This window comes from Tiliqua scincoides, chromosome 1, assembly GCF_035046505.1.
Source record: "Tiliqua scincoides isolate rTilSci1 chromosome 1, rTilSci1.hap2, whole genome shotgun sequence".
Lineage (NCBI taxonomy): Eukaryota > Metazoa > Chordata > Lepidosauria > Squamata > Scincidae > Tiliqua > Tiliqua scincoides.
The window spans coordinates 293,953,532-293,959,531 of record NC_089821.1 but is presented as its reverse complement, the minus strand read 5'-3'; positions in this window follow the sequence as shown (position 1 = coordinate 293,959,531).

Here is a 6,000-nt window from a genome sequence, read left to right as displayed (position 1 = left end):
CCAGAACTGACCGAGAACAAGCACAGCGAACAGATGTGCAGTTCCATGTACAGCCTTCAATGTACATGGAAAAACTACATGGTTTCAGACCACTCCCTCAGTCCTTAGCCCCACAAAAGTCATGGGTTGGGAGAACTAACGTGTTGGAAAGTTTTCCTGTTCCTCGCAGAGGCAGTAATCCCTCCAGGGAAGGACCTGGTTGCGTTGGGGTCAGGGCTGCTGTCCCAGGGACCTGGCATGGCCTCTGGGCTCTGACACAGCGCCCTCCTCACCTGTTTGCCAGGATTCCTTCCTTCCCCTTGGCCAAGACAGATGGTTTAACCTTCCTGGGCCCTGGTCACTGAACCTGTTCTTGGACAGTCCTGGAGCTCTATAACTGGTGCCTCCTCTCCATTTGACCGCCTGACCCTTTCTGAGGCTATCAACAAGCTACCAAAACCCAGCTACCCATTTCACATCTTTCTCACTTCTATGTATACCCCAGGAAACCATTGGCAGAATAAATCATGTGCTACATTAAGGTGAAATAATAATATATCAAAAATGAGAAATGATTTCTCTTGTTCCCGATATTGACAGCGCCCCCTCCTGGGGAAAAACAGATTGCATTGGGGTCCGGGTCCCACTCCCTGGAACAAACACTCGGCTCTGGCCTTTAATGCAAACCAACTTCTTAATATGGGCTTGGCCATTATACTTCCCCTGGACTGGGACTTTTCACCCCCCATATGCTGACCTATTTGCCGTGCTTGCTCTAGGCCTGTTCTGGAGCTCATTCCTCAATCCTCCTTGCAAATCAGCCTCCGAGCCCTTTTTCAGAGTTGGTGCCAGATGGGAAATCCACATAGTTCCTGACCGCTCCCCCAGCCCCGCAAAAGACATGGGTCAGGAGAACCAATGTGCTGGAAAGCTCTCCTGTTCCTCGCAGTGACTGTAACCCCTCAAGGAAAGGACCTGGTCGCGTTGGGGTCGGGGCTGCTGTCCCAGGGACCTGGCATGGCCTCTGGGCTCTGGCGCAGCCCCCTCTCCTGCTGTGCGCCGGGATTCCTTCCTTCCCCTTGGCCAAGACACATGGCTTAACCTTCCTGGGCCCTGGTCACTGAACCTGCTCTTGGACAGTCCTGGAGCTCTATAACCGGTGCCTCCTCTCCATTTGACCGCCTGACCCTTTCTGAGGCTATCAACAAGCTACCAAAAGCCACCTACCCGTTTCTCACTTCTGTGTATGCTCCAGGAAACCAATGGCAGAATAAATCATGTGTTATATTATGGTGAAATATTAATATAGTTATCATGTGAAATGATTTCTCTTGTTCCCGATATTGGCAGATTCTCCTCCTGTGGAATAACCTGATAGCATTGGAGTCCAGGTTCCACTCCCTGGAACAAACACTTGGCTCTGGCCTTTAATAAAAACCCACTTCTTAATTTGGGCTTGGACATTATACTCCCCCTGGACTGGGACCTTTCACCCCCCATATGCTGACCTGTTTGCCGTGCTTGCTCTAGGCCTGTTCTGGAGCTCATTCCTCAGTCCTCCTTGCAAATTAGCCTCCTTGCTATTTTTCAGAGTTGGTGCCAGATGGCAAAGCCACATAATTTCTGACCGCTCCCCCAGCCCCACAAAAGACATGAGTCTTTCTGAGGCTATCAACAAGCTACCAAAACCCATCTACCTGTTGATGGGACATTCCATGGATCTTTTGGATCAGTCAGAAACTATGGGGCTTTCTCATCTGGCACCAACTCTGAAAAAGGGCTCAGAGGCTGATTTACAAGGAAGATTGAGGAATGAGCCTCAGAGCTGGCCTAGAGCAAGCACTGCGATTGAACTGGTCAGCATATGGGGAGTGAAGATTCCCAGTCCAGCGGGAGTAAAATGACCAAGCTCAAATTAGGAAGTAGGTATGCACTAAAGGCCAGAACCAAGTATTTCTTCCAGGGAGTGGGAACCGGACCCGAATGCATTTAGGTTATTCCCAGGAGAGGGCACTCCCAATATCAGGAATAAGAGAAATCACTTCACATGATTACTATATTATTATTTCACCATATTATAACACCTGATATATCCTGCCATTGGTTTCCTGGGGCTTACATAAAAGTGAGCACGATGTGAAACGGGCAGGTGGGTTTTGGTAGGTTTTTGATTGCATCAGAAAGGGCCAGGCGGTCAAATGGAAAGGACGAACCAGTTATAGAGCTCCAGGACTGTCCAAGAGCAGGTTCAGTGACCAGGGCCCAGGAAGGTTAAGCCATCTGTCCTGGCCAAGGGTAAGGAACAAATCCCGACGCACAGCAGGAGAGGGGGCTGCGCCAGAGCCCAGACGCAAGTCCAGCTCCCTGGGACAGCAGCCCTGACCCCAACGCGACCAGGTCCTTCCCTTGACGGGTTCCTGCCACTGCGAGGAACAGGAGACCTTTCCAACACATTAGTTCTCCCTGCCCGTGGGCTTAGCCATCTGGCACCAACTCAGGGCTCGGAGGCTGATTTGCAAGGAAGATTGAGGAATGAGCTCCGGAACTGACCGAGAACAAGCACAGCAAACAGATGTGCAGTTCCATGTACAACGTTCAATGTACATGGAAAACCTACATAGTTTCTGGCCGCTCCCTCAGTCCTTAGCCCCACAAAAGACATGGGTCGGGAGAACTAAACTGTTGGAAAGTTCTCCTGTTCCTTGCAGAGGCAATAACCCCTCCAGGGAAAGACCTGGTTGCGTTGGGGTTGGGGCTGCTGTCCCAGGGACATGGAATTGCCTCTGGGCTCTGACACAGCGCCCTCCTCACCTGTGTGCTGGGATTTCTTCCTTCCCCTTGGCCAAGACAGATGGCTTAACCTTCCTGGGCCCTGGTCACTGAACCTGCTCTTGGACAGTCCTGGAGCTCTATAACCAGGGCCTCCTATCCATTTGACCGCCTGACCCTTTCTGAGGCTATCAACAAGCTACCAAAACCCATCTATCCATTTCACATCTTTCTCACTTCTATGTATGCCCCAGGAAACCATTGGCAGAATAAATCATGTGTTACATTAAGGTGAAATAATAATTTATCAATCATGAGAAATGATTTCTCTTGTTCCCCATATTGACAGCGCCCCCTCCTGGGGAAAAACTGATTGCATTGGGGTCTGGGTCCCACTCCCTGGAGCAAACACTTGGCTCTGGCCTTCAGTGCAAACCCACTTCCCAATTTGGGCTAGGCCATTTTCCTCCCCCTGAACTGGAACTGTTCACTCCCCATATGCTGTCCTGTTCGCTGTGCTGTCCTTGCTCTAGGCCAGTTCTGGAGGTCATTCCTCAATCCTCCTTGCAAATCAGCCTCCTAGCCCTTTTTCAGAGTTGGCGCCAGATGACAAAGCCCCATAGTTACTGACTGCTCCCAAAGACCTTGGCCCCACAAAAGACACGGGTCAGGAGAATTAATGTGTTGGAAAGCTCTCCTGTTCCTCGAAGTGGCAGTGACCCCTCAAGGGAAGGACCCGGTCGCGTTGGGGTCGGGGCTGCAGTTCCAGGGACCTGGCATGGGCTCTGGCGCAGCCCCCTCTCCTGCTGTGCGCCGGGATTCCTTCCTTCCCCTTGGCCAAGACAGATGGCTTAACCTTCCTGGGCCCTGGTCACTGAACCTGTTCTTGGGCAGTCCTGGAGCTCTATAACTGGTGCCTCCTCTCCATTTGACCGCCTGACCCTTTCTGAGGCTATCAGCAAGCTACCAAAACCCATCTATCCATTTCGCATGTTTCTCGCTTCTATGTATGGCCCATGAAACCAATGGCAGGATAAATCATGTAATATAATATGGTTAAATAATAATACAGTTATCATGTGAAATGATTTCTCTTATTCCTGATATAGGCAGTGCCCCATCCTGGGAGAAACCTGATTGCGTTGGGGTCCGGGTCCCATTCCCATCTACAAACACTTGGCTCTGGCCTTTAGTGCAAACCCAGTTCCTAATTTGGGCTAGGCCATTTTCCTCCCCCTGAACTGGAACTGTTCACTCCCCATATGCTGTCCTGTTTGCTGTCCTTGCTCTAGGCCTGTTCTGGAGCTCATTTCTCAATCCTCCTTGCAAATCAGCCTCCGAGCCCTTTTTCAGAGTTGGTGCCAGATGGCAAATCCACATAGTTCCTGACCGCTCCCCCAGCCCCGCAAAAGACATGGGTTGGGAGAACTAATGTGCTGGAAAACTCTCCTGCTCCTCGCAGTGACAGTAATCCCTCAAGGAAAGGACCTGGTCACATTGGGGTCAGGGCTGCTGTCCCAGGGACCTGGCATGGCCTCTGGGCTCTGGCGCAGCCCCCTCTCCTGCTGTGCGCCGGGATTCCTTCCTTCCCCTTGGCCAGGACACATGGCTTAACCTTCCTGGGCCCTGGTCACTGAACCTGCTCTTGGACAGTCCTGGAGCTCTATAACTGGTGCCTCCTCTCCATTTGACCACCTGACCCTTTCTGAGGCTATCAACAAGCTACCAAAAGCCACCTACCCGTTTCTCACTTCTGTGTATGCCCTAGGAACCAATGGCAGAATAAATCATGTATGGTGAAATATTAATATAGTTATCATGTGAAATGATTTCTCTTGTTCCTGATATTGGCAGCTTCTCCTCTTGTGGAATAACCTGATTGCATTGGGGTCCGGGTCTCACTCCCTGGAGCAAACACTTGGCTCTGGCCTTTAATAAAAACCCACTTCTTATTTTGGTCTTGGACATTATACTCCCCCTGGACTGGGACTGTTCACTCCCCATATGCTGACCTGTCCACTGTGCTTGCTCTAGGCCAGTTCTGGAGGTCATTCCTCAATCCTCCTTGCAAATCAGCCTCCGAGCCCTTTTTCAGAGTTGGTGCCAGATGGCAAAGCCACATAATTTCTGACCGCTCCCCCAGCCCCGCAAAAGACATGGGTCTTTCTGAGGCTATCAGCAAGCTACCAAAACCCATCTACCCATTGATGGAACATTCCATGGATCTTTTGGATCAGTCAGAAACTATGGGGCTTTGTCATCTGGCACCAACTCTGAAAAAGGGCTCAGAGGCTGATTTACAAGGAAGATTGAGGAATGAGCTCTAGAGATGGCCTAGAGCAGGGGTGCTCACACTTTTTTGGCTCGGGAGCTACTTTGAAACCCAGCAAGGCCCGGAGATCTACCAGAGTTTTTTTTACAATGTTCGTGCCATCATAACATATAACATTTATGTGTACAATGTATGTTGGTGTACCTTGAGCCCCACTGAGTATAACAGGACTTACTCCTGAGTAGACATGCCTAGGATTAGGCTGTGAGGCTGCAATCCTAGCCACACTTACCTGGGAGTAAGCCCCATTGAGTACAATGGGCCTTACTCCCGGCGTTTCCTCCCAGAGGCACCTGAAGGGGGGGTCGGCACTCCGTGATCTACTCATTTTGCCTCGCGATCTACCGGTAGATCGCGATCCACCGGTAGATCGCGATCCACCTATTGAGCACCCCTGGCCTAGAGCAAGCACTGCGATTGAACTGGTCAGTATATGGGGAGTGAAGATTCCCAGTCCAGCGGGAGTAAAATGACCAAGCTCAAATTACAAAGTGGGTATGAACTAAAGGCCAGAACCAAGTGTTTCTTGGGAACACGGACCCGAATGCATTAAGGTTATTCCCAGGAGGGGCACTGCCAATATCGGGATAAGAGAAATCACTTCACATGATTACTATATTATTATTTCACCATATTATAACACCTGATTTATCCTGCCATTGGTTTCCTGGGGCTTACATAAACGTGAGCACGATGTGAAACGGGCAGGTGGGTTTTGGTAGGTTTTTGATTGCCTCAGAAAGGGTCAGGCGGTCAAATTGAGAGGTGGAACCAGTTATAGAGCTCCAGGACTGTCCAAGAGCAGGTTCAGTGACCAGGGCCCAGGAAGGTTAAGCCATCTGTCCTGGCCAAGGGTAAGGAACAAATCCCGACGCACAGCAGGAGAGGGGGCCGCGCCAGAGCCCAGACGCAAGTCCAGC